The 27,125-nt window shown below is 42.5% G+C and overlaps 2 long non-coding RNA genes across 2 annotated transcripts in view; one reads left to right on the forward strand and one right to left on the reverse strand.

Annotated features, from left to right (window-relative positions):
- The window catches only part of LOC142604761 (uncharacterized), a 152,120-nt gene that overhangs the window by 66,904 nt on the left and 58,091 nt on the right, over positions 1–27,125 (reverse strand). The gene's annotated exons all lie outside the window — the stretch shown is intronic.
- The window catches only part of LOC142604758 (uncharacterized), a 128,655-nt gene that overhangs the window by 48,453 nt on the left and 53,077 nt on the right, over positions 1–27,125 (forward strand). The gene's annotated exons all lie outside the window — the stretch shown is intronic.

Raw genomic sequence — 27,125 nt, forward strand, 5'->3', positions numbered from 1 at the left:
GAAGACTAATCGATATTTTAAATGCACTCAGACATATTAGCTGCTTACTGGTTACACAGAGAAATAATGAACTTGCTATATGAGAAGGTAAAATTCATGAATAATTCATAGCCATTAATTTATTCAGTTTTGCCTTTTGAATTGATTTGGCAATTATTCTTGTACTGCACATCATTTATAAACGCTTAGATATAAATATTTACAGTTGGAAATTTGTGGTCAAATCATTTCTATTCTCTGATTGAATGGCTTCTGTAGCACACCAAGCAGTGCAAATTGTGAATTTTACTGTTAAATATACAGCTTGGTAGAATGTGGGTGCTTGAAAGATCAAATAAAGTGGATACATACTAACTGTAAATACAGTCAAACTGATGTATTTCAAATATGAATAAATATTTGCAGGCAGGTTTTTTCTTCATCACTTACTGCAGTGAGAATGAGCGAAAGATCTTGTGTGTCATGTTGCCACAGACAACAAAGACCAATGTCCTTTGGCACTGATATTTTTATTGTTTATTCATCTCTTCTCTCTTTTTCCTTTGTTTGCAAGTGTTCTTTTTTCCTGCTGATTGTGTTCTAAATTTTTCAAGGATGATTGCAACATTCAGGAACATGAGAATTTGCTTTAGATGTGGATGACTGGCAAAAAGCCCTCTGTTTCCCTTAACCCTATGGTGAAGCTGTATAGCTAGAGGGTCCACAAGCAAAATATTATGATCTGTGAGGGAACTGATGGTCTGAGTGAGAGGGCTAATTCACAATGGCTTATTTCAGCCAAAGGAGACTTGCCTCCTAAACTCCCTTTCAAGTTATAGGAGAGAGACTTCTCTAGAGGATGATTCAGAACAGGAGCCTAATTTTAAGTGCTCTGAATCATTCTGCAAGTCTGCTTATTTTGAACAGTGCAGTTTATCTTCCCTCTATTTCCTACTTTCTGCCCTGATTGATGAGTCAGGATTTATGCAGAATGAATGAATTTCACCTTTTATGAATAAAGCATAGCCTTGTAATCATTTAAAGCACTTGATTTGAGACTTAAGAACTAGTGAAATCATTAAGGTGTATTATGTTATATATTTCTCTCTCTGAAAACTTAGAAGAACCTTGAAAAATTCCAGCTTTAAGCATTTAGGTCATTTAATACACTGCAATAATTCAAAGTCACTTAATGTGATTTTCAGTTTTCTTGAAGCACTCCAGAAATCTTTTTCCAAAGTTCCTTCACTTTGAAATGCTTCCACAGAAGCACTTGAGGCTGAGAGTAAAGTTTATCCATTTACAGATAGCACGTTCAGAAAAGAACAAACCCTATGCAACTACAAACAGTTTGTTCTAAAGGAATAAAGATGAACACATTAGCATCCCAAGCGATTCTAAAGGTATTTGGTTGTAAACACTCTTGAGAAATGAGAGTGGACACTCAGGTGGTCTTAAGTGGTAGCCTTAGGACTCCAGTGCAGGAATGTAAGGGGTGCTCAAAGGAAATTTGCTCACTGCGTGCAGCTCATGAATGGGCATGAAACTATGTTCAAACTTTTGTGGCTATTCTTCTCCTGGGATGAAGTTCTGTTGCTCAGAGCAGAGCTTCACGACTAGAACAAAATTGTTGAAGCTGCCACTCTCAACTCTTCACTGTTGCTCTCAAGAGTAGTGTCACAGGGCTGCATGAGCACCTTATATCTGGGTAAGTGTCAGCTCACCTTGCTGAGCTGCAGCTGACACCCAGGAAGGAAACTCCTGGCCAACAGTCTCCATGTAGACACAGGGCCTGCTGTCAGTGTTGTCCACAGCCTTGTGCTCTTTGGTGGAACCTCTCTGTCTTTTTCTGTGAGGCGTTGGGAATGCCACATACAGATGGCATTAGAATAGCATAGCATAGCATAACATAGCATAAAATAGAATAGAATAGACTATTTCAGTTGGAAGGGATCTACAACGACCATCTAGTCCAACTGCCTGGCCACTTCAGGGCTGACCAAAAGTCGAAACATGTTCTTAAGGGCATGTCCAAATGCCTCTTAAACACTGACAGGCCTGGGGTATCGATCACCTCTGTAGAAGCCTGTTGCAGTGTTTGACCACCCTCTCAGTAAAGAAATGCTTCCTCATGTCCAGTCTGAACCTCCCCTGGTGTAGCTTTGAACCATTCCCATGTGTCCTATCACTGGGTCCCAGGCAGAAGAGACCAGCACTTCCCTTTCCACTTCCCCTCCTCAGGAAATTGTAGAGACCAATGAGGTAACTCCTCAGCCTCCTTTTCTCCAAACTAGACAAGCCCAAAGTCCTCAGCCACTCCTCATGGGACATTCCTTCCAGCCCTTTCACCAGCTTTGTTGACCTCCTCTGGACACATTCAAAGACCTTCACATCCTTCTTAAATGGTGGGGCCCAGAACTGCACACACTACTCAAGGTGAACCTGCACCAACGCTGAATACAGCGGGTTAATCACCTCTTTTGACCAGCTGGTTATGCTGTGTTTGATGCACCCCAGGATGTGGTTTGCCCTCTTGGCTGCCAGGGCACGCTGCTGGCTCCTGCTGAGCTGCTGTTGACCAGCACCCCCAGATCCCTTACTGCAGGGCTGCTCTCCAGCCACTCCTCTCCCAATTTATACTCGTGCCCAGCGTTACTCTGTTCTAGGTGCAGGATCAGACAGTTGGACTTGTTAAATTTCATCCCATTAATCATTGCCCAATGTTCCAATCTATCTAGATCACTCTGCAAGGCCTCTTGTCCCTCAACAGTTAACAGGACCAGACAGTTAACAGGACCAGACAGTTAACAGGACCTCCCAGTTTGGTATCATCAGCAAACTTGCTAATGGTGCATTCAACTCCTGCATTCAGATCGTTGATAAATATATTGAGCAGCACTGGCCCTGGAATTGAACCCTGAGGAACACTGCTGGTGACCAGTTGCCAGCCAGATGTAGCCCCATTCACTACAACCCTTTGAGCTCTGCCCTTCAGCCCATTCTTCACCAGTGCACCATGAACCCCCTCATCCCACAGTTGGACAACTTGTCCAGAAGGATGTTGTGAGGGACAGTATCAAAAGCCTTACTAAAATCCAGAAAAACTGCATCCACTGCCTTCCCTTCATGTACTAGGTGGGTGACCTTATCATAGAAGGATATCAAATTAGTTAAACAGGACTTTCCCTTTGTGAACCCATGTTGACTGTGCCCGATGATTGCATTTTTCTTTAAATGCCTTTCCATAGTACTCAGTATAATCTTCTCCATAATTTTTCCCGGAAGTGATGATAGACTAACAGGTCTGTAGTTCCCTGGGTCTTCCCTCACGCCCTTTTTGTAGATTGGAATAACATTGGCTAGCTTCCAGCCAGTCTGACCTCCCCAGACTCCCAAGACCTTTGGTAGATGATCGAGAAGGGTCCTGCCATAACATCCACTAGCTCCTTCAGTAGTCTGGGATGAAACACATCAGGCCCCATGGATTTGTGAACATTCAGCTGATACAGCTGATCCCTTACAACTTCAGTATCCAGGACACACTCTTCTGGCACATCAGTGTCTTGGGACGACCACTGCTAATACCTCCAAATTAAAATTAGGTGACTAACAAATGCTTCTACAGGTGTTGCATAGTGCATCTATGTATGGTGGCCCTCATAGAGGACAGTCAGGATGGATGTCCCACTCAGGACATCCAGCTACCAGGGGCTGCTCTGCAGGGACCTCCTGCCCAAGGCACCTGCAGGTGCTCCCTCTTCCTACACTAGTTGCCTGCTGCCATCTATTGACTTTTTTCCAGTGCCTTTGTCACCCCTGTACTCCCTGGGGGCTTGATAGGACCTCCAAGCACCCTTCTGAATGGCTCATCATAAAATGACTGTTTTAAATATAATTTTCATCACGGGCAAGGTCCATACAGGGTTTGCTCCAGTTCAGAAGTGCCACAACACGGGGAGCAATGGGTGAGATCCTTACAGCTGTGTCAGGTGTCTGTAGTGTCTGTGTGCTCCCCTTTGGACACAAACATAAATTGAGAAGAAGGGAGGCCGAAAGGGAGTTGCACTGAGGTGAGAAATTCTGCGTTGGTGGATGCTGTGACAGTATGAAGGATGCTTGAACTTGGCTTCCTGCCCATGATGTGGTACATAGCAGTGTAATGTGCCTGTGATTAACTCTTCCGCCCTGAGTGAAGAGTCAGAAATGATATTTGCTTCTTAGTGTAGTTCTAAAATACTTCTGTAGTCTTTTCACATTTTTATTTGAAAAGTAGGAACAAAATTCTGCTGTCAGTAGAATGAATTGTCAGAACAACTGCATGTACTGAGTTTAATTTCATTTAATACTTAATGACTAGCTAGCTTTTTCTGGGATAACGATTTCACAAGAAGAGAAAGATCAGAGCAGACGTCCTGCTAGTGTAGCCCAGCTACAGCAGGAACTGCAGAAACGAAGGGTCAATCCAGCAGAATGAGATTCTGCCATCTGTACTCATTGTGGATAGCACTTCACCCCTTGAGGGTCTGCACTCGGGTCAGTAGGAGTGCTGCAGAGGAAAGGACACATTCAGTACGCATTAAGGCACAGAGTTTGACCCTAACTGCAAAATGCACCCTCTCTTGGCAGGAATAAACTGGACACAGTTTAAGGCAATCCTCTATATTCTCCTGCTTTTTATGAGAGACGGGTGAGATGTCTCCTCCCAGATCTCACACATCACAAGGCTGTGCTGTTCGCCCCTTTCCACAGTCACATAAATTCCTCACTCAGCCATGTCATGGTGAGGTTATTTTATATAAAGAGGACTTTTCTACAACACGTTTGGACCAGCGATCTGCCTACAGTTCTGTATGGCAAACTCAATGCTAGATACACTCGACCATCAAATAATATCTGTGTGGTTTTGATATCAATGTGAAAAGTAGCATTTCTACACTCAGCGGGTTAGCAGATGTAGGTGTTAGTGGTCCACACACCAGAATAGGTGCTGATTTGTTTTCTCACAGTTGTATTAGCTCTGCAGTGCTAACAGTCTTGTTAGTTCTTGTCTTTGGCATCCTCAGATGCATTCCTCTGAATTTCGAGAGTTCGAAGAACCATTAGATACAAGGAAGGAACAAGAAGACCCACAGCATATGTTCAGTCTGCAGGCGAACAGTACTGCCTGTGCTAACCCTAATCCATGTGTATAAAGATGGTCTGGGAAGCTAATTATGACAGGCAAAAAAAAAAAAAAAGTACTGTAGGAATTTGCTCCAAATGACAGCAAATGCAGTTGGCAGAATGACTGAAACTTGGTCCCTGAAGAATCCCTCCAGGATACGTAGCTTTCCTGACACAAAGTGAGTGGGCTTATTAGGTGGATTCAATGACTTCAGAGTAATTTTCTACCCATAGCCAGACTAAAACCTGTAATTCTTCCTTTCTGAGGGTTTTTTGTTGTTGTTTTGTCTTTGTTTTTGTTTTTTTTTCCCCTGCCATTGGATAGGGACCAGCCCCATAGATTAATTTGTTTATTTGTGGGGGGTTTTTTTTGATGATGATTGAATTGACTGATAGTGTCATAACCGCCTTGTGAACCCAAGGATAAATTGACAGGCTGTTAGCAAAGGCACTGCCTGATGTCTGTCATCTCTACTGAGCAGGCATTGCTCCCTCCTCCCCAAACTCTCAGGATGGCTTGAGGCTCCTTTTCCTTTAATGTTTTATTTTCCACTGAACTGCACCCTGTGGTTAATTTTCTTTCTTACTTTGCAGCTTCTCCTCACCAGCCTGCACCGTTATGTGAGCATATTCCACTTTCAGATCTCACAGTTTGCCAAGCACTAGGCGCAGTGACAAACAGTGGCAGAAATTTTTAGAGAACCTGGCTACTTTCTCTCCTGGCTGGCATTAAGGAGTAAATAACTGAAGATTTGTACCTGTTCTTTTTAAATAAAGCCCAAAAGATTTCTGAAGACATAGGAAAGATGGTTTTCAGATATTGCCCTTGCTTGCCTACCAGATGCCAACAGGGGGAGTTTCAGCTCTGTCTCAGATTTATGCTTCTGACAGTATCCTCGCCTTTAGTGATATTGATCATGAGGGATAAAAGTTATTTATTTTCCCACATTTCAATAACATTTCTTAACGCCTCTTTCCTTTAAAGAAACACTTCTGTAGCACTTCTATAGATTGAAAACGAAGGCACAGTTCATATCTCTTGTTGAAATCCTTTTAAAAAGAGACCAGTGAGGGAATGGTTCTACACCTTGCTTCGCTAGAGTGAAAGGAAACTAATTTGCCTCTGAGATGAATCAAACCAGATTTTAGAAAACTATCTCCATTTCCCCCTTCCCCCTGAAAACCCTGATGACTGAGGCATAGTTGACTTCTCTTGCTCATTTTGTATAAACTAAGATTTGAATGATAAGATCTTAGAAAACCAAAGATCTGCCTCTGGCCTATCAGTTTAAATCAATTCATAGCCAGATAGAAAACAAATGTAGAAAAAATATCTCCCTTTGATTTGTTTGTTTATTTGTTTAAGGAGGAAGCAAATGGGGAAGAACTTCGCTTGTGAAGAGGCAGAATGATATCTTAGGAAAATGAGGCTTTGTCCTCAGAAGGAAGATGTAATCCATGCTTGGGTAGAACATGCTTGTGTAGAAATGAATGGAGGAAGACTTTTCTGGAGAGACATTTTATGTCTTTAAAAATAGGGCTAGATATGTCTGTGCAGTGCTGCAGTCAATGCTACCAGGTCCCAGGAAATTGCAGTTTCTTTTCTTTTCACAAAATTTTTCATTTATTCCTTATGTGAAAAATTGTTTTTGGAATTGTCTTCGAAGAACAAGGACTGCATCTTTTCTAACATAAGCATGATATTTTCAGTTACTGCTGAAAAAGATACCTTCTGTATACGGAGCCTCTAGGGTTCACTCAAGTTGCATTTCAAGCATTTTTTGCTGCCATCCAGATCAGACTTCAGCATCTGAATCTGCTTCACTTTTGGGTGTGAAAACATGAACAGATTAAATCCAAAGCTCTTCAGGAGAAAACTGAAATGTCCTGAGTCATCCAATGAAAGTTGGCACTAGTTCCTCTTTTCAAAGTCTTATTACCTCTGAGCTTCAAAACTATAGCTGCCTTCAACTGTGATGTCTCAGCTGACAGGGTCCAGAGCTGTGGTCTTGTCAACAGAGGCCAGGGTGGAAGAAATCTCCCTTAGGCAGTCTGTCTTTTTGGAGGGCATCCTGCAAAATTGACTTCTTCCTAGTTTGTGGAAAGAGCATTTTTAAGGGATTAAAAATTCTTCAGCTTCCATTTGGGACCTGAATTTTGAATTCACAAACTGTGTCATTCTCTCCATACCCACACACAGGAGGGCCATGCTCTGTGTAATATACAAAAACATGTAAGTAAAGATGTGTGTATATTTACATATATATATATATAAAAAAACCCTGTAATTGCCTACTTCAGAAATCCAAATTAAAACTCATGTCTATAGCAGTGACGGTCATCATTTCACTTGGTCCAGTTTCACAGTCAGCTAAAAACCTTTTAAAATTTGGTGAGTGGGCTGCTGGAGTGGAGAAGGTTAATGTTGTATCTGGGGGGGGCAAGGCAGTCAACTTACTGCTGTAGGAAGTAGGACATTTTTCTTGATTTGATGAAATTACATTGGAGAGAAATCCACTGTGTCTTGATATTGACATAATTGTGTTGCATATGCTGAAACGACCCTCTGTAATGTCCCGATCCTGTGCATGTACCAAAGGGCAAGGATGGCTCGGTGCAGCTTGCCGAGATGCTCTGTCTATTCCCATGCCAGCAGCCCAGCCAGAAGGGGTGAATGGTTCCAGGGGTATTAGGAGGGGTGCCAGGATCAGTCAGGCCTGGCAGGTTTTACTGGGACAGTTGCAATATTTCAGTAATATATCTGTCTGGGCCTGGCTCTTGAGTAAGAAATGGAGAGTAGAAGTGATTCCCAAGGATACTGAAGTAGGTCGTCTTCATCACTGACTGTGACCCAAATATCTCCCCTGAGAATGAAGCCTCATTTCACACCCTAGCCAAACAGCATGGAGACAGGGCTGGAAACCCTTCCATTTCCCCTGTGTATGAACTTCTGGTTAAAGCCCAGATTGGTTGTTCAGACCACTTTCAGAGAGTGAAAGAGAGGAAAGGCACATGGATGTAAGGAGGGTGTTTAGATCAAGAACTACGAGAGGCTGTGTCACAGGATTAAGGCAGCTGTGTAAGCCTGCATGGCTATTTCCACTTGTGCTGTCCTCACACCTTCTCTGAGAGAAGATTTTTGTCCCAAACACAAGGACTGTATGGACATTGCAGGATACGTTGCACACAGCTGTGGCTTCTGGCAATGCGTCTGCTTGTGGGGACATGCTGGTTTGCACCGTGCCAGCACATGCCCTGCTTTCCTTGAGAAGGAAGCCCAGGTGCACATGGGCAGGGAAGGAGCTGAGGTGCAGCAAGGACGCTGGTGGGGATGGCTATGGGACCAGGCCTGCAAAGTGCACAGGGGAGTTCACCGTCCCGTAGGCAGCATGCTGCCAGAAGCCATGCGGGGGGATCAGGGCTGAGAGTGCATTGGTGCCCCGTGAAGACAGCTTTGAGGCAGTGCTCTTACGGCTGCACAAATGGGGCTCCCGGGGCTTTAATCTGTAATTATGGGATCTGGGCTGTGTTTGGGAAGTGTACAAAATGTTATGGCTGCAGTAGGACATGGGATATGTTTTCTGTGCCTTTGACCAAGAAGGCAAAACTGGTGGTGTTGCACTAGTAAACACCGTATACAGCACTGAGGATCATGATGGTGATTTAAACAAGATATAACCAAGTCAATGGGTAGGCTGCTGGGTGCACCATATGCACGGCTAGCTTTGTATGTAACAAAATCAAAAGCCTTGTGAAAGAGTAAGCAGGAAAACTTAAGTTAACTTATAGTATGGAGGTGGGCATTTGAGGTAAAAGTGCATTAAAAACTTTTTACTGGTAAATGAAATATCAATGGAAAATAGCTTATGTCTCTATCTATGACTTCCAGACAGGCTTACATGGACATTAAATAAAACAGCGTGCTTTTGTGGAGTAAGGCCAAGATGCTGTCAAGGATCATATATCTTTTAGTCAAAAGTGGTATAAGATCTCACCATCTCTAAAGAGCAAAGGGATGTCTATGGAGGGAAGTTGAAATATCTGTAGAAGAATTGTTGGTTCCAAGAGCCGTGTCTTTAAAAAACAAAATCCCATGAAACATTGCCACGAATGGGAGAGGAATGAAGGGCAATGCTTTAGAACAAAACAAAACAACAAAAAAAAGAAGTGAGTAAGGGTTGTGTCTACTATGTGCTTAAGAACAATAGTGCTGAGTCAAAACCTGCTGGACTCAGTTGGGAATGCTGTGGTTTAGCTAGCCCAACTGAGCTGAACTGGAATGCTCTTTTTGTCTTTCAACAAGCCTGTAAAAGTTGGCAGAGATCTGATCAGCTGTTCAAGCCCTGCTGAACAGCCCTCGGAGTTCAGCTCTTATATCTGGTTAGGGGGCCAGCAGAAAAATTAAGGGTCAAGCGGGTTGTAGGCTTAGCTGGCGGTTGTGTTTGAGAGGTGTATGGAATTAAATGTTTTCTCCTGCATGCAAGAAAAATGTTTGTTGCCTCAGAAAGATGTGTCCTCATGAACTCTTTTGTGAAGCAGGGGCTTGCTATGTAAATAGAAATGTGAGCAGTAGCTTGGGGAATTATTTCATGCTTGTGATGTTACACAGACTAGCTTAGCTCTTTGTCGAGGGGTGCATGTCTGAGGTGATTTAGGTCTACCTAAGTTGGAGCTATCACAGTTTGGTCCTGCACCTTGCTCCCTCTCTCCTTGCCAGCAGTGATATTTGTCTGATCTTGTCATGAGCCAGTTCAGGGAGATAAACTGATTGAAGACTACTGTCTTTTCCTGCTGAGTTACTTTTTACCTGGTTTAACTCCCTGAACCAGCTCACAACAGGGTCACAGCAAGGCCTAGTACTGGCACGCAAGAGCTCGCTGGAATTTGTGTCGGATTAAGAAGGAAATGGCAGGACTTGGATTAGTCGAGCTCTTGGGGAACGTCAACCTACAGCAGTTTACCTTTCCTCCTGACCCACTGCATCTGCTTGTAGACCTCCAGTCACCTTATGTATTTTATATCCAAGTTTATCTGAGTACGGACTCTTTAACTGATACTATTGTGTAGCACATCTGCATGCTGCTGGACCTGCTTTCTCCTTCACAGTCAGACTGGGCTCTGAAAGGCTGGACTTGGCACTCAGCAGCATAATGTGTTTTGTGGTTTGTGAAATGCTGTGGGTCCCAGCACGGAAGGCTTAAATCCCACCGCCCCGATGGCTCCCACTCAGGTCAAGACAAAAAAGGCATATAGAGAGGTACAAAGACACACTACAGTGCAGCTGAGGTGATGCTAAGTTAATTTGGGCATATCTGGTGAAGGCAAATGGATTTGTGTCAATGTCTCAGCCTCATCCTATGCTGAGGAGAGAGGGTCTCACCATCCTTAACCACATGGGCTTTCTTCTATGCCCTCCTCTTGGCTGTTTTGTAGCCCAATGTATGCTACACTTTCAGTGTTGGTGGAGGTGAGGCTGACAGAGGCATGGAGAGTTCAACTACATGTGTTAAAGGTGCTTGTGGTGAATCTTAATAACATCACTCATCCTCTGGGCATAGGTGGGCTATGCAGTCACTTCCATTTTCTGTTAGGAAGATGGCTATGTGAAAAAAGCAATAGAGCTCAGTGTGGTAATGATTTGGTCCTATCTTGTCCTTTAAGGGGTCCAGAAGTATCAATAAAAATGTACACTTTGGGATTACTAGTAGGAAGCAGTGCTTCAGAGCATGGTCTCAAACTGCATACCCTGGGATCTTGCCTTACCAAATGATGCTGACTCCTTCAGTTCAAAGAAAGTTAAAGAATTTTCAAAATTTGGCATGTAAGTAATAGTTGTAGTTGCTGCAGGGATATTGAGCAATTGTAGATGAGTGTGGGAAGTGGCCTGTGAAATCTTGAAAGGTGGGCAGAAGTCCCAAGAAACAATTTCACTCCAAAGTGTGGGTTCCACATCTTGTGAAGGCCTGAGAGCCTGCCTGTAATTTCACCTTTTCTGACAGTTTGACTTCTATTTCCACTTGCTGGCCATTGTCATTATTCTAAGCCTCCATCCCTCATCTGTTTGCCTTAGCAATTTCTGTTAACTCTAGCCCAGCCTACATGTTTTAGCTAATAACGGTTTCAGGCGGAGGGACGTGACCTTCCTTCCTTAATGTTTTCTCAGCATTCCTTTGCTGCTGGGTATGGGATGCAGGAAATTTATTTTTTTTTCCCTCAGAATGAGGCTGTAGTTACCTGAGGGTTGAAAAAATGAGCATTGTAATTCAAGGCAATAGCACATAGCAGTGAAGAATGTAAATGGTGCTTTTCACTTAGCCTGGTTTCTTGCAATCCCGATTTCACCAGGAGCAGACAAATGACTATTCCAATAATTAAAAGGAATACACCTGGAGAATTAGCTGTATAATGAATGCCCCAGAAGTTGAAACTTCAGCTCTCTGATTGTGCATTCAGTCCCCACAGGCCGAAAATGCAGAAGCCAAATTCCAGTTTAGAGCTGCTGCTTTCAGATGGCAGCATGAGCTCTGGTACCAGCACCTTTTAAAGAACATGCTCTTCTTAAATTAATTATACTTTCTCAGCACGTTCCTTGAAGTGACATTTAATGGGAGCAAGAATAGGGCAGAAATAAATGCTGAAATGTGATAGTATGCATTTTATGTGGATTATCTGTGGTCAGAAGAGGAAGTAATGTTCTGCTAAGGGTTTCAAGTTCTAATATACCTGAAAAAGGGAAAGAATAACTCCCACAAGGGAGTTCTCTATGGCTGGTTTGGGTCATATGGGAAATATGTAGCTTCTGTGCCCATGGGTGATAGGACAAAATGTAGAGTTGCTGTACTCCTTTATGTGTAAGTAAACTAGCTGTGTTTCTCTCTTATTCAGAAGATATTCATCTTGCTTTTTAATCTTAGAATGTAATCAGCACTGAATCTCAGAGAAAAGGGTTCAAATCCAGTAAGTTTCTTTTTTCATTTTACACAGCTTTGGACATCCTTTTATGAATAAAATGACATGGCGACATGCAAAGAAACAAAGGAATTGTAAGCAGCAGCCAGCATGTGGAAGGTCAAAACTATCTACAGCTGAATAATGTTCTTATTAGAAATGAGGGGCAAACAGGAGTATAATTGGTTATTGCCTCTCTCTGTTGCTTCAGACATCACATAATCCAAAGTCAAAAATGGCATGCATGTGTTCCCCAAGATATTCTTCAGAATGGAGGGGCTATATATCAAAACCTTATTTCCTGGTAATGAATTTTAAATAAGTGCCCAGGGCATCAGGTCACTGATGTTTCCACTTTGCAAACTGGGTGGGCTATGAAAGCCCCTAGAGCCCTTCAAAGGCGCCTTAAAAAAAAGATCCCTAGCTTTAACTGACCAAACTTTTCAAGAAAAATACCTGAAACAATTAGGAGAATGAAAACCAGGAGGTCAGATTACTTGGCCCATGGCTGAGGATTTACATAAATAGGCCTAACCTTTGACTTGAAAATAAAAGGTAAGTACAGAGCCCTGACAGAACAGCAGGTCATTGGTATTTACTCTGTAAAGTACTGCCTCTGATGCTATGACAAAAATGCCAGGAATTTCACTGATCACTGTGTGCTGATAGGGCTCAAAGGTATGCAGCCAGCTAACAGAAACCCAGCCTACCTGACTGATCGAAACTGCATTACTCCCACGCATTTATAACCTGCAATCTGTGAGCGTGGGAAAGTGTGCAAGGCCTTAGACTAATTCCTGAGGAAAAAAAAAATGGAGAAATTTGCTGTCTTTAACAGTTTTTTGTGGTTTTTTGTGGTTTGGGTAACATATAAAATCAACAAAAAAGTCTCCAAGTGAGCACCTTAAGACATTTTCTTCAGCGTGGGTACTGCCATTCAAGAGACTCCAGAACTGGTGTTGCATGTGCAGGCTGAGATTGGTACCACAATTCAGCATTGTGGGACTTTGTCAAAGATAATCTGTGCTTACAAGTGTCGAAATGTTAATAAGCTGTAGGAAGCCAGTTCCTGGCTCAATTTTTAACTGATGAAACTCTAGGCAGTGAACCTACAGGAGAAATTGTATGCCGTGTGTTTGTGTTACATTTTGTCCCACAATGGCTCTGTGCTCACAGGTCAGAGAGGAAAAGGTGAACAAAAAAATTTTTTTTTGCACTTTTGTGTTTAACACGATAATGAGGATGTTTTAGATATTTTTCTTTTCTACATAGATAGCAGAGAAAAGAATACCCTTGTGAAAGTGGAAACAATAAATGCAAAGTTGTTATGTTCTTGTTTTATAGAGAGAGATTCAGTTTCCTGTTCCAGTTTGAGACACAAGCACACACCAAGTATCCTGCAGGCTGTTTCAAACTTGTTTCTCTAATTAATCAAAAGTGATCCATTACAGAAAACCTGCAGGAATGTCAGAGATGGATGCTTCTGCTGTACTGTTTTTGACTTGCTTGTTGCAACAGAGGGGGAAGCTGTTAGTGCCTGTCTAGTAAATTATTGAAGGATGGTGTAAGAGGGCCTGCTGCCTTCCTTCTGAAGGGCAGGGAAGCCTGGGGCTAGCCAGCCCCATGCTTCTTTCCTTGTCTTCTAGACTGCTGTGGGATTTTGGAGGGAGGTGAAGGAACACCCCACAGCTGGGGACTAATCGGGGGAGAAGATGGGCTGGCCCTATGCCCTGGCCGCTGCCTGGCCAAGTTCTATGGTTGGGAAGCTGGGCACGTGGTAATGAAGCAGGAGGAGCTAGTGGCCACTGGAGGATGGTCAAGCAGGGTGTCCTGGTGAGGACCCAGTTGTTGGTCCCTCTATGCCTGGTGAGCTTGAGCGCTGTGCGAGCAGAAGCCCAGCCCAGCACCCCTCTCTGACCAGCATGGACTTCACAGGGTACCACTGGGCACATCTCCCTTCCCCCTCTGGCCAACAGGCATGAACCCAAGGTATAATTTTGAAGGGAAATTAAAAGCATTTGAAGGACATCCAGTCTCTGGAGGGTGTTCATGGTGACCTAAAGCCCCTTTGGTGTTAGTTCTGGTGTGTCCTCTTGCCAGGCTCTGTTGTCCCCTCCTATGGACACCACCTGCCCTAGGTGTTCCTGGGCAGAGTGGTGGCCAAGTGTCCCCTCCTTTGAGTCAATTCTGTGATCCCCTTCTATGCAAAGTGAAGGCCAGTCTGTTTTTGCCTCCATGTGTAGTGGTGTTGTGCTGTGCTGGCGCTGTGTTGTGACGCACTGGACTCGGGCACCGGGGCAGAGTCGTTACCTGTCAAGCCCCATACTGCACTACGAACTACTTGGTGTCTTCTGTGCTGAGCTGTGAGCTGCTCTGTTCTGTCAGGCGGACTGTGTCTGTCAGAAATGGATTTGCTATGCATAACTACGAGGTTAGCAGTAGTGAGGCTGTCTCAGGGAACAGAGGGCAAGACTTCATCAACAACACATTTCCAAGAGGTATGCAGTCCAGGACAGGGAGCTGCCACTGGTGACAGCACTTACCTTGCAAAATGATGAGTGAATCCCTGATTCGGGGTAAATAAGGAGTACTTCTTGCTTGGTGGTGAGGGAAGGAGAGTTGGAGGCCTAGACAATTTCCCATGGCCTCTCTTGCTCATTTCAATCAGCATTTTGGTATCTGCTGTGAACCTTAAGAGTGCCTTCAGTGCTGATCTTCACACAAACCTGCTCTAAAACATTTCTGGATCACCCTGACTTTTCAACCCCTGACTATTGTAACTCCTATTTAACCAATTTTTTCCCCTAATCACCATTCCATGTCTTTGAACACAGCTCTGTCTAGTACTGAGTGCTCTCCCTTACCTGGGTAGCAGTGCCAGGAGCATGCCGTCCCAGCTCCTGTACTAGTAGCCTGGAAGACTTTGTACACGATTTTGTCCTTAGCTGGCTCTGTGATAAATGTTGTCCATGTTTCATTCTGAGGTTGAACTACCTTTTTTTTTATTCCCTTTTAAATTGGTGTGTATCTAGTTTGGGTTGCAAAGTGGTTTTTTGTTTTTGACAGAGCAGTTTCCCAAGTGTAGCTTGCTTAAAGACTTCCTCCATAGCCAAAGAATGATGCACATCCCATCAGCGTGGTGATGCAGATCCAGGTCCATTCATGTGCAAAGGAGGAACAGTGCCTGCAGTGCTTTTGCCTCCAGAGAAATCGTATCTGCGCAGATATTTTTACATTGTAGGATTTTGACACAGTTTCAAAATTATGCATTTGGGAACTCTATGTTTTAAAGAAAGTGGCCAGGCTTTTCTTGAGCTCATAGTCTGTTTCTGATTCCTACATTGTAGCTATAGGAGAATACAGCTTAAGAGGAAGGTGATTTGCTGGGGCTGTTTTGGCAATGGCAACAAGTTGCATATAGGGAGTCTATAGACTGGGGCCAATGCCCCCTCTTCTCCTTGACCATGCTGTTTCCTAGTTTCTTTCAAGTGTGCACGATGTAGACGATGTTACCTCCTAACTGGAGCTGTAAAGTTGTGGGAGGACAAGATCAATCCTTTGGGGATGTCTGTGGACAAATTAATTTTGTCCATATTGTCATCTCACTCCCAATCTTCAGGTTCTCGTCAACTACTTCTGTTTCTCAGGCAGCCTGTTAGGAACTGCATCCTTTGTGGACTGGCTGTCCCCGCACAGTTTGCTCACAGACTGCTCTTGAATACTCTCAGACTAAAATTTTGGGCAGTGAGATAGATTTTGTGGAATGATGAACTTTGTACCCCTGCCTTGACCAGTAGGGCAACAGCCTTTGGCTGTACTCTTCTTCTGTTTCTCTTTTTATTAAAATGTCCTGTATTTAAATCTTCTTACCCATTATGCCATCCAAAATGTGTTCTGGGTTCCTGTGAAATGCTTAAGTGCAGTATTAAATTCATCCTTACGTGATGTCTGATGGCAGGGGGCTTTTTATTAATGGCACTTGTGCCACTCCATTCTTGCGAAAACACAGGAAAATACCTAATATGAGAGGTATTTCAACACACTACGCTGCCATTTGCTTCCTTCATATAATTATTTGCCTCTTTTTGAACCACTTAGAAACGTGGTGTTCACCCTATAGCAGATGGGAAGTTCATCCACGCGGCAGCTTTTTCTGCTGGCTCTGCACCTAACAGAGCAGCACACCGCTCCAGCCCCTTTTACCTTCTGCCTTGGAGGGACAGCTAAACTTCCACTCCCTGCATGAGCTGAACTGAATTTCTTTGGGGAGACTGTGTTGGGATCGGACTCTTTTACCTCTATTGCCTGCCTGCTCAAGCTTCTCTACCTCCTGGAAAGTCATCTTCAGTCCCTTCAGTCCCCTGCAACATTGTTTTGTCCCCAGCCAACACGTTCTGTGCCTCTCTCCCCAGATAAAACCAAGAATTTGATACAATTTTAACCCCAAGGAGATGATTTTCTTCCCCAACTCTCTATTGTTTCAACATGTTATTTATTCCTCCATTCATCTGCTTCCTGTAGTGCCTAATTAGGGTAAGACCATCCCTGTAAATCCCAGATCAGTCCAGTTTACCTTCTTTTGCCTATAGATTTTCCTGCAGACCTAGCAAGACTGCAACCGAGACCATAAGTTTGGGTACCTACATCCAACTGGATGTTGAGGTGCCTCTTTTGGTCAGGTTGGTTACCTGTTCCTCTCCAGGCACAGTGCTGTCCCCAGCTCCAGCACAGGACTCCCTTGGGTGGTACTGTCCACCTGGGTTGCTCTTGCACATGTTCTCCAAGCATTTTTAAACTCTCCCCCAGTGGCCTCGTGGAGCTCAGGCTTGTTAGGTTGCTTCCTACTGCACAGAAGAGTTATTTCATATATTCACTGATAGCTGGGAAACATAAAAATTCAGAAGCAAAACATTACTCAAAGTCATAAGGAAGGAAGGCTGCATTTGTAAAATCTTGTGTGGAGAAGCCCATTTTCTCTTGTGAAGAGCTCTCAGGAACCGTCTCAAGCTTGTGTTTTGCTAGAGGAGGCATCAGCTGAAACAGTGGCAGCCAAAAGGCTTTGATTCGTTTCATTTATTTTTAACTTTCCCATTGAAATGCCTGAGGGGGGAAAAAAAAAATCACTTCCTTGGAGAGCCCTTCAGCTCTGAGAAAGACACCCGATGCAATCTAGAAACAGGCTTGTTCTGGGAACAGCCTGGCCAAGCACTGCCCAGGGGGCTGTAGTTTGTTCTTTCTTTCTTTGTTTATTTATTTATTAATTTTTACCCTGAACACAGCCACCTCTTTCAAAGGCTACTGTCGTGGGTTGGGTTTTTTTGGGTTGGTTGTTTTTTTTTTTTTTTTTTTTTTCTGAAGAGCTTAGCAGGCTCCAGCTCACAGGAGCGAAGCGCAGCAAGAGCCGGGAGAGCCCGAGCAACGGCAGCCTGGGCTGCGTCAGTCGGCCGGTCACAAGGATGCCTGTCATGTGCTGCTGCTCAGACAAAGATCCCTTTCTTTCCGTGCCTGGTGGGTTCTCCATCAATGAGAGGACCTTGTCCTACAAACAGAAATCAAACCTCCGTAATTGCAGTGTCACTGATAAAACATGACTTCTTTACCAATTTGTACAAGCACTTTGACCTCTTGCCTTGGTGTAACAGACTTCGAAGATTTTTCATCTCTAGCTCTTTTTATGGTTTTGATGGAAATACCGTAGGACAGTTTATTTTGGGAGTATTTTTGATCTGTCTCAGGCAAGAAGCTAAGCCTGTGAACAAAGCAGGTTCTGGGAACTCATACTAGACCTGAGTGCTGTACTTTGTAAAGCACCAGTTTTGCATGTCAGTGTACTGAACCTACAGTTAACTACTAGCATGAGCAGTCAAAACTGCTATGAATTGTCTGGAGTGATTGTTAGCTCTAAATAAAAATTATTTAAGGTTATGGTTTACTTTTTGTTTAAATTTAGAACTACTTTTTTATGAATAATTAGTGTTACGTGTTTTCAACAAAGATGAGAACAAAATTTCTGCTCCACACAGTTTCATTCCTAAAAAAAGTGAAAAATTTAAGTTAGAAGGCTGGAAAAAAAAAAAAAAAAAAAAGCACAGTGCTGAATAGCATGGCTAAGCAGCTCTGTTATTTTTTTTCTTCCCCCAATTGAATTATTGCTATAACTGTTCTTTCTAAGTTAAGATCTCACTGGGGGAAGGAAGAAAGTTTCTAGGTTTCACAGCAGGAAAGTCTTTAACAAGAAGTTAATGTAGGATAATGAATGGGTCAGGAAAACCATTAAGCACAAAGGGATTGTCCAGAAGACTGTGTAGAGATAAGAGTGTGAATAGAGATACTAAATCAGAGGAGAAACAGGCAGCAACCATTTGAATTTTAACCTAGCTGTTCAGTGACAAATACGTACGGTAATGACCACGGCGTATTACCCTGGGCACAGTATTCAGGAGCAGTCATGGTCACCATCCAGAGCTATCAGAGAGAACGAACATTTCTCGTTTGTACACGTGCTCTTCTTTAAAGGAAACTATCTTACATGTGACAGGATTTAAAGACTACAAGGTACATGGGAAGACAATACTGTTTAAAAACAAAGCCGAACTGAAAATGGAGAGAAGCAGGTATACGTGGGATTCTGGGATTGTAGTTTCTAATATTTAACTCCTGCGAAAGGGAAGTATATAAGAGAAATTAACTGGGCTAGCAGACCAGTTAGCTTTGCTGTTGCTTTTCAGTCAATAGGTCACTTCCCTGGGTTAGGGGTTGTGCTCTGCCAAACAGCAGGATTTTTTAGCTGGTTCTATATCAATGAGAAAATAACTCTCTGTTTCTATGGTGCTACAGGTCGTCAATAAAATAAGAAATGGTTATATTCATCAATACTGCAAAATTGCTGCCTTTGGGATTTTAGAGTATTAGATTATTTTTAAAATAAACTAGATCTTTTTCACTTATATTAAAAACCCACCTTGGCAACATATTTTTGCAGGGGATTTTATAGAAGCTAGCTTCTGAATTACATATGAGATGCTGCGTACTAATTGTGCTGGTAGTTAATTCAGGTTTAGTAACTAGACTGCGATTTTGCCAGTTTGCTCCCTTTAAGGTCAGGCTGGGACACTTTGAAATATTATGGCCATGAAGACTATTTCATCATACAGAGGTAGGTACCTCTCTGATCTGTGAAGTTTTGTTTGCATTGGTATCTCTAATAGTGAAATAACTTGTCAGCTTTAAACACCGTGTACGATGGACAAAAGTCAGCATTAGTAGCATTTGCGTTCCATGAATAAATCTGTATTGCTGCCATGAATTAAATGAATGATTAGCAACAGAAAAATGCTATTTCCTCTGCCAATTTCTGGAGATTTTATTATTCCCTCATAGATAAGAAGATATAATTTTCCTTATTTCAGAGTGAAAAGAAATGTTTTTATGTGTGAAATGTCCTCACTTCTCAAGAAGTAGATATCACAAGCTAAATTACCTAAACACTAAGGAAAATGACAGCTCTCCTCTTTCTTTTTGCCCCCAGCAGAAGCAAAGTTTTGGCTAGCCACTGGTATTTTGTAGGAATTATGCCTGCTCAGTTATTTATTTTTATATTGCTGCAATTTTTTATCCTGATTCCTGCAGAAATGAGGCTTATGCAATCCTGCTGCATACTCTTGTATCTCCGTCACTTCCACACCCCTGCAATCTTTTGAACCTATTGACAAAGTTGAACCAATTGATCTCTCAAAGAAAATCAAGTTCCTATAAGCTTTGCAAAAGTAACCTGCCAGGTAGTGGTCTCACAGATGGGTAGGCTGCAGTGCAAACAGGCACCATTTCAGACAGCAGAGAACCTGCTTGTAAGAAAGTATTTATAAACACCTGTCCATAGGGAGCATTTCAGGTAAAGCTTGTTCATTCTTTGATCTGAAGTCAGTCGAGTCTGAGGCTCAGGTCTTTCAGGGGCCAAGCTTCATAGTACTGATCTCCACAGCACATGGGGATACTGCTCTGCAGTAATGATTTACCACTTTAACTGCATTTAAAACAAATGGTTTTCAAACCCACTTAATTTTCCATTTCTTGTCCTTTTTTTTTTTTTTTTCCCCAAAGAACCAACAACTGCCCAATAGCCTGTTTCTTAAGACCAAGACTTTATGTTGTCCATCACCCTAGAAGGCAACTCTTGACCTTTATCACTGTCACTTTTCTCTGCGGATTCTCTGAGTTTGAAGTTACAGAATTGTCGAAACAGATAACAGAGTGCAGAAGGCTGAAAAGTGGCTAGGACGAACCTCCAGGGACAAAGTTTATCTGTTGGAGCATTTCCTGTGTGTACTTTGAAACCTCTCAATTTAACTTGATCAAAGCATGAGCCGACACGTTTCAGCTCCCTACTGAACAAACAAATTTGCTGCTTATCATTGTTACCACCTCAGTCTTTAATGTACTTTACTTAGTAAGCCAGTACATGTTAAATGAACAACCTGGCTATTACAAATGCTAGGTTCTGATCTCAAAAATAGGCTACAGTTCACTTGACGTTAAATTACAGAGCACATCACATCATAGACCCTCTCCTTCCCCACAATCCCAATGTAAAAATGAAGCTACAGCCATGTGTGGACAGCACTGACCTCTTTAGGACCACTATATCCATCGGCATCTGTTGGATTATTTTTTTTTCAATATCTTGGGCTTCCTCCTTTCTTTTTCATTAACTCCCGCAGGACATATGTGAACTGAGAAAATAAATGGTGATGCTTTCAAAATACTTTAGTTAACTCACATTAACATATTTCAAAGCACAATTTAGCACATGTGGATTAACAGATCATTCTAAACATCATGGGGTTTGTCAACAGTGGTAACTAATACTTTTGTAATGTTCTGGTAGCTGGGAATTTTTTTTTTCATGAAAAAAAGTCTTTACTTAAGTTAATAATAACGATAGTAAAGACTATTGTGAGGTGCTGCATGAAGGGAGCATGGCCAGACAGCCCAGCTTGTAGAAGATAATAAGGTACAGTGGCAGCCTTTCTGTTTTTAAACCAAAACAATTTGGCAAGTGTTTATAAACCATGTCTGAAATATTTTAATTGTTTTCCACTTACTTAAACCTACCGGCCCATATTTTCCAGGTCATGCAGCCTTCCTTTGTTCAGGGAAATTGAGTCCAAATGTTTTCATTTCCTTGGTAACTGTTGTTCATCAATAGTGTGTCCCCCTGGAACGAGAGCCAGTGTCGTATTTGAGGTGAGGCTGCTTCTCTTGCAGGAGGCACCCGCAATGGCAGGGACGAGTGCCACGCATTTGGTGACATTTGTCCCCAATTCTTGAATGCTTTTCCTGTGTGACCACAGAACGCCTGAACTAGGAAACTGCCCCTGTCCCTCCAAGATATGTGTTTCTGGGTCCATAATGCAAACATTGAAATATCCTGGGTTAGAGAAAACAATCAGACAATAAACCAGCCTCCCAAACCAGCCTTCCTCCCAGAACAACACTAAAAGGAATCTTTACTTGATACAGGTAGATACCGATATAAACTGTTATCAGCACTGCACTCTGAACTCTGGTTACCTTTGTTGACTGGCAGCTTCTTTCCTTCTTTCAAGCAAAAATAACTTCTTCAAACATTTTGCAAGCTCAGATATTAACCATAGTCAGCTTTTATTCTACTTCTGTGTCATCACTCATTGAAAATGCAAAATGCTTAGACAATGTAAGTTATGATGGAAATTTAAAAAAGAAAAGTGCAGCGACATATCTCTTAGAATTAATGGGACATGCGTGACGCTTTCCTGCACAGCTTGGTAAATGTCACTCAGAGACTTCAGAACATCTATGTAAGAAATGACAGGAAAGCCAGCCACATATGGCACTGTCTGCTGACACAGATCAACCTCCACACGCAATTCAACTAATAAATGTATCATGTCTTTTCCCATAATAACCACAGACTAGGGATAGTTGACTTTAGGGTTTTGTGAAGCTTGCAGATGATATTTTGGTTTTGCTGTCTTACAAAACTATTTCAAATCCACAAAATTCCTTCACAATTTGGACTTGTATTAATGATTTTCTTCCTCTGATGTTACTAACTTATTTAAGTTAGATGACTTATTTTTCCACCTAAATGAAGCCTGTGCCAGACGTCGAAAAATTCTTGCTTGAAAGATGAATTAACACATATGAATGCCCTGCATTTTTTGATTAGCTGTAAGGGCAGTGATTATTGGTATTTAGGTTGGATATCAGGAAAAGGTTCTTCACTGAGAGGATGGTCAGGCATTGGAACAGGCTCCCCAGGGAAGTGGTCACAGCACCGAGCTTGGCTGAGTTCAAAAAGCATCTGGATAATGCTCTCAGTCATATGGTCTGATTCGGCTGGTCCTGTGCGTACCCAGGAGTGGGACTCAATGATCCTTATGGGTCCCTTCCAACTCAGGACATTCTATGATTCTATGATGACATAATCCAGGATTTATCATTTTGTCACTCTGCTTACAAATTTGTCAAAGGAAAGCTTAGTGTATACTGGTTGTGCCATTTTCAAGAACAAATTTAGACAACAGAGCCAGGAGGAAAATGTTCCCATGCTGTTCTGGAATGAAGCAGACCTCTAGAAGTATTCTCCAGATAGGGAAAAGAGCAAGTTTTTTCTGGACAAGGTGGTAGCCTGGTGCTTGTGCTTCACACCAGGACTATGGGAGAAATGGGTTTAACCCCCTTTTTGCTTAAGCTGGATTTCTCAAATGCCAGGAGGGATTCCCCTGACACTAGTCCATCAGCTCCTTTGTGATGGGTCTCCCTAAATATCTCTGGTCATATAAGTTGCTCATGCTTCTTTAAGCATGTGTAGGTGTGGGTTTGAGTACTCCTCTGGGATGCAGGAGACTCAGATGCATGCTCTTGCTCCAAGTGTTTTTTATTTATAAAAAGTGGCAACAACTCCAGTGGGTGCACTTGGAGAAGATGCCTTCTTCTTCCCATCAAACGATGCTGGTCAGGAGCACACCTAGTCTTGAAACTGAAATCCCTAGACCAACTCCAGAAAACTAGACATATTGGGTCCTGGAGCAAGAAAAGCTGTTATTTTTACTGAAAGCTTCACTTTAACAGCTATATTTCCGTAAGAACCTCTGTTTTAAACAAGTCAGCATTTGGTAACAAAAGTTATTGTGTAGAAACTTCCATAGCAGTGCTAGAGAATAGGAGGTAGAAGTTCTTTGGGTTGCTCTGTGGACTTGGACCTTCTCACTCAGTCTTCAATAAAGCTTCATCCCTGCGGCACCTCTTCTCAGCCCCAGCTGCTCTTGGCACAAATAATCACAGAAAACCACAGCTGATGCTGTCTGGAGCACGCTGCTAATTGCTGCAAATGCGCTTGCAGGTATGCTTGACTGAAGCAGCCAAATGATTCAGGGCCCTTAAATGAGTAGGGCTGCATGGAGGGCAGAGGTGATGTATCCTATGTGGGGAGCCCTTACACTGTGTGACATTTTTAAAAAAAAACATCAGAATGGAAACAAGATCTTTTAAATCCCCCATAAAGGAGTGGCCATCACTGCTCAGCTGTACTAGAGGTCCTGTCTCAATGGCAGCCTGGTTGGATGGTTGGGAAGTAGAGAAGCCCTGCGCACCCCTGGTTGCTAGAGGAGTGGGAGCTAGGATCTGGGGGTCTTCCATGCTCCTCAGTCTTTTCCTGCTGGATGGATATTACTTACACTTTTCTATAGGTGGGTAGAGACAAAAGAGAAAATAGACAAGAGAAAAAAAAATCTAGCTATTTCTGAGATTTGGCCACCTGCTAGTCTCCTCTCAGGATGGTGGCCTCACTGTGTGTACTGCTTTTCTTTTCCTCTACACACTGACAATATTTCAGCTGTCTGCAATTTTCCAATGATAAGTTATAATAAATTCAGACACCAGTTTTAGTTTTCAAAAATTAATCTTTGCAAAGCATCTATGTCAGGAAAACTGCTGTCCTTTAGTAGGACCTTATTTAGAAAAAGGAAAATTATTTGCCTATTTATGTAAGAAACTGCTGTACAATTAAGTACAGATATAGGTCAGTGAAATAAGTTCTTTGATCTATTGCTACAAGGAATCAGTGTAAATACGTTTCCTGATAAGAGTTGCTACTGCGTAATTGCATTTTACAAACTGCGTAGTGTGCTATTACTCAGGAAATGTGTTTACTGATATGCATGTCTCCACTCAGCCTCATGGCTGAAAGGTTTGCTTTTTCTGATATTTATAGTTCTTGCACATTTTTAAATAAGGGGATTAAACTCATGAAGGGATGGAAGAGAGTACAAATAGGAAAAATTGATTCTAGAGCATACAAACCCACTATTGAAATAGAGACTAGTTGATTGTTTTTAAACAAATGTACATTAGTGGCATTTGAGATTAAACTGCAAGACAAATATTAAGAGGGATTAATTTATTCTCTCAACTCTGTTCTGGACTTCATCCTTTTGTTAGAATAGATGAGAGTGTGACTCCATCACAGCTGTTAAAAGGCTTGCTCTTCATGGAGTTTTGTCCTATTTCAGGGGGAATAACCCTCACTGTAGAAATTGAGCACCTCCACAACTTGCACAGGAGCTGCTAACTGAATGCCAGCCGGATTGAACGCTCACTGGTTACACACCTATGGGTAGACTTGTCCTGGGCTTTAGTGGAATTGCTGGTATAGGAAGATGGGAATCAAGATAGTGTTCTTATAACTCCAACCGCAATTCCCAATTTGCTAGGGATGCTGCCATAATAATGAAGGGTATCCAGGTAATTCTTTTCAAGTTTGGGTTTTAATTACTGTGAACCTACCTAAGCAATGCATGTTGGATAGAAATTGTTCAGTTAGGCAGGACTGAGCTTATCAAACCTTGTCTCAGCATGAAAATATGTATATTAGTGTACAGGTTTAAGCAAAGCCATCTCATCATATTTTAATCTGGGGGAATATGAAAAGACCATTGTCTAGTTAAAAACAAGAGAGGCAGGAAAATGGTTGTATTTGTATTTCTTTGTTTTGAAGAGCACATTGTTGAACAATCAGAAGCAGAAAACTGCTGCAGGATGGGAAGGGAGCCCTCATCGAGCAGGAGTGCATCTCTGCGCGCCAGTTACAGAGGCTGTGATTTGACTAGTTGTGGGCTGCTGAAAAATCCCACTTTGCCGAGGCATGGTATTCATAAACAATTCCTCCCAGGCTGGAGTGGGATGTCCACCATTCTCGTGGTCTGTAGTAAGCAACAGAGGAAAAAACAGTGGGTTGTTCCTGAGAGAGAGGATGTGGTTCTGTGTTCATGGCCAGGGTGGGAGGCAATTCCCGCATCCTGCCTTATCTTCAGGTTCTGGAGCCAAGCGTGTCACTCTGCATGTCATGTTTTTGTTAATATAAAAATGATTTGTATAGCTGTCTTCACTGCAGCAATTTCAGGACAAGGCCTTCCTGGGGGAGCCTAAGGAAAGCCTTTGCTTTTTCTTATGGGAGGTACAATATGTGGTCATGTCCAAGGATGCCTGAAACAAAAATGAAATTGAAACCCAATTTGTCTTTGCCTGGTCACTTTGGAGGAGTAGTGGGAGCCATCGTCATGTCCTCCATGCTCAATGCATGGGGAAAGAGGTGCTGCAGTGTGGTTGGACCCCTGCTTTGATTGTCCATCAGAGGTCCCAGTGGTGCCTTAGGGAACAGTCATGGTCTACAAGTCCAGTGGGCCTGAGCTATGGTGCTTAGCATCATTTTTAGTAACATTTAGTGCAAAATTAGGCTGTGGTTTAATGTAAGTCAACTATAAAGCAGAAAAACATAACATTAAGAATGAGAAGGGCCTCCATGTTATTCTTGCTTTTACTGGAATGGAGTGGGGTGTTTTAACAGGGTGGTAGGGTGTCCTCTGACAACAGAAAACTCCGTAGGAGGCAGCATACTCCAGGGGATGATCATGCTCTGGGCTGGGATTTAGGTGAGCCTTGCACTTTTCCATGACTTTACTGCTCCTGACTTCTCTCCTCAAGATATCTCCCTTCACTTCTCTGGAAGCCAGTACCTTTGTGTGAGCATGAAAAGGACTTGCCTTTCTTCCTAACTCACTTTGGGACCTACCAGTGGAAAACATTTAGTGGGACAGTCTAAGTTCCTGATAGCAATTCAGGTTATGATCAGGTTCTTCAAAGCTAGAAATGGTTGATGTTGGTGTTGTCTTTGGTGTGGCTATAGCTCCCAGAGCTTGCAGAAGAAGACCTACTCTCCTGCCAATGTTTAGAGGCACTGCAATAGTTGTTAGGAGAAGAGTTTTCTTTTTTATCCTCTGCATCTTTTTTTACTTTTAAAATATCTTAGAATATTGAATAGGAGAGGGGGGAAGAAACCTATAAAAGAGTGCACTAAGAATATATTTTAAGCAGATGCCAGGAAATGACAATGTTCAGGTTGCACACAGAGTCTGAATTTGGCTCCCTTGTGACAGTACAGTCTCTAATTACATGAACAAATATCATTTTTGAAGTCATATGATATAAAAATATGGACTATTTAAAACCTTACACAAACATGAAAGTCCCACCAATTATGTTACACTTACGTTGCTTTATAGTCAGAGTGGTCCACTTTATTTTTATTGTCTTGTGGGTATGATATTCATTTTCTAAGAGAGTTCATTGACAGTACAGGGGGTCTGCAAGTGAGCGCAAACGTTCCTGACTGCAGTGCTTTCCTGAATGGGAATAGATGTAAAAAGATGTTGAAATGCTTTCCTGAGTCAGGCCCATGAAGATTGCTAGCAGGGGTCATAACTGGAGAGGAGAGGCCCTTGGCTGGGAGGAGGACGTCTCCTTACCTGTTAGAAGATCAGAGCTTATCTTTTTCAGATTCCTGAAGAGAAATCTGAAAAAGGGGAGTAGCCTGTCCCAGAAAGAAAATTGTTTTCCTGATTTGTGTGAGGTATATCTAACCTGAGCTCTCCTACTTAAGGAAGAGAAACTGGAACAAAGGCTCCAGATACTACAAGATAAAGCAAACATCTCAGTTA

This window comes from Balearica regulorum, chromosome 1 (assembly GCF_011004875.1).
Source record: "Balearica regulorum gibbericeps isolate bBalReg1 chromosome 1, bBalReg1.pri, whole genome shotgun sequence".
Classification (NCBI taxonomy): Eukaryota; Metazoa; Chordata; class Aves; order Gruiformes; family Gruidae; genus Balearica; species Balearica regulorum.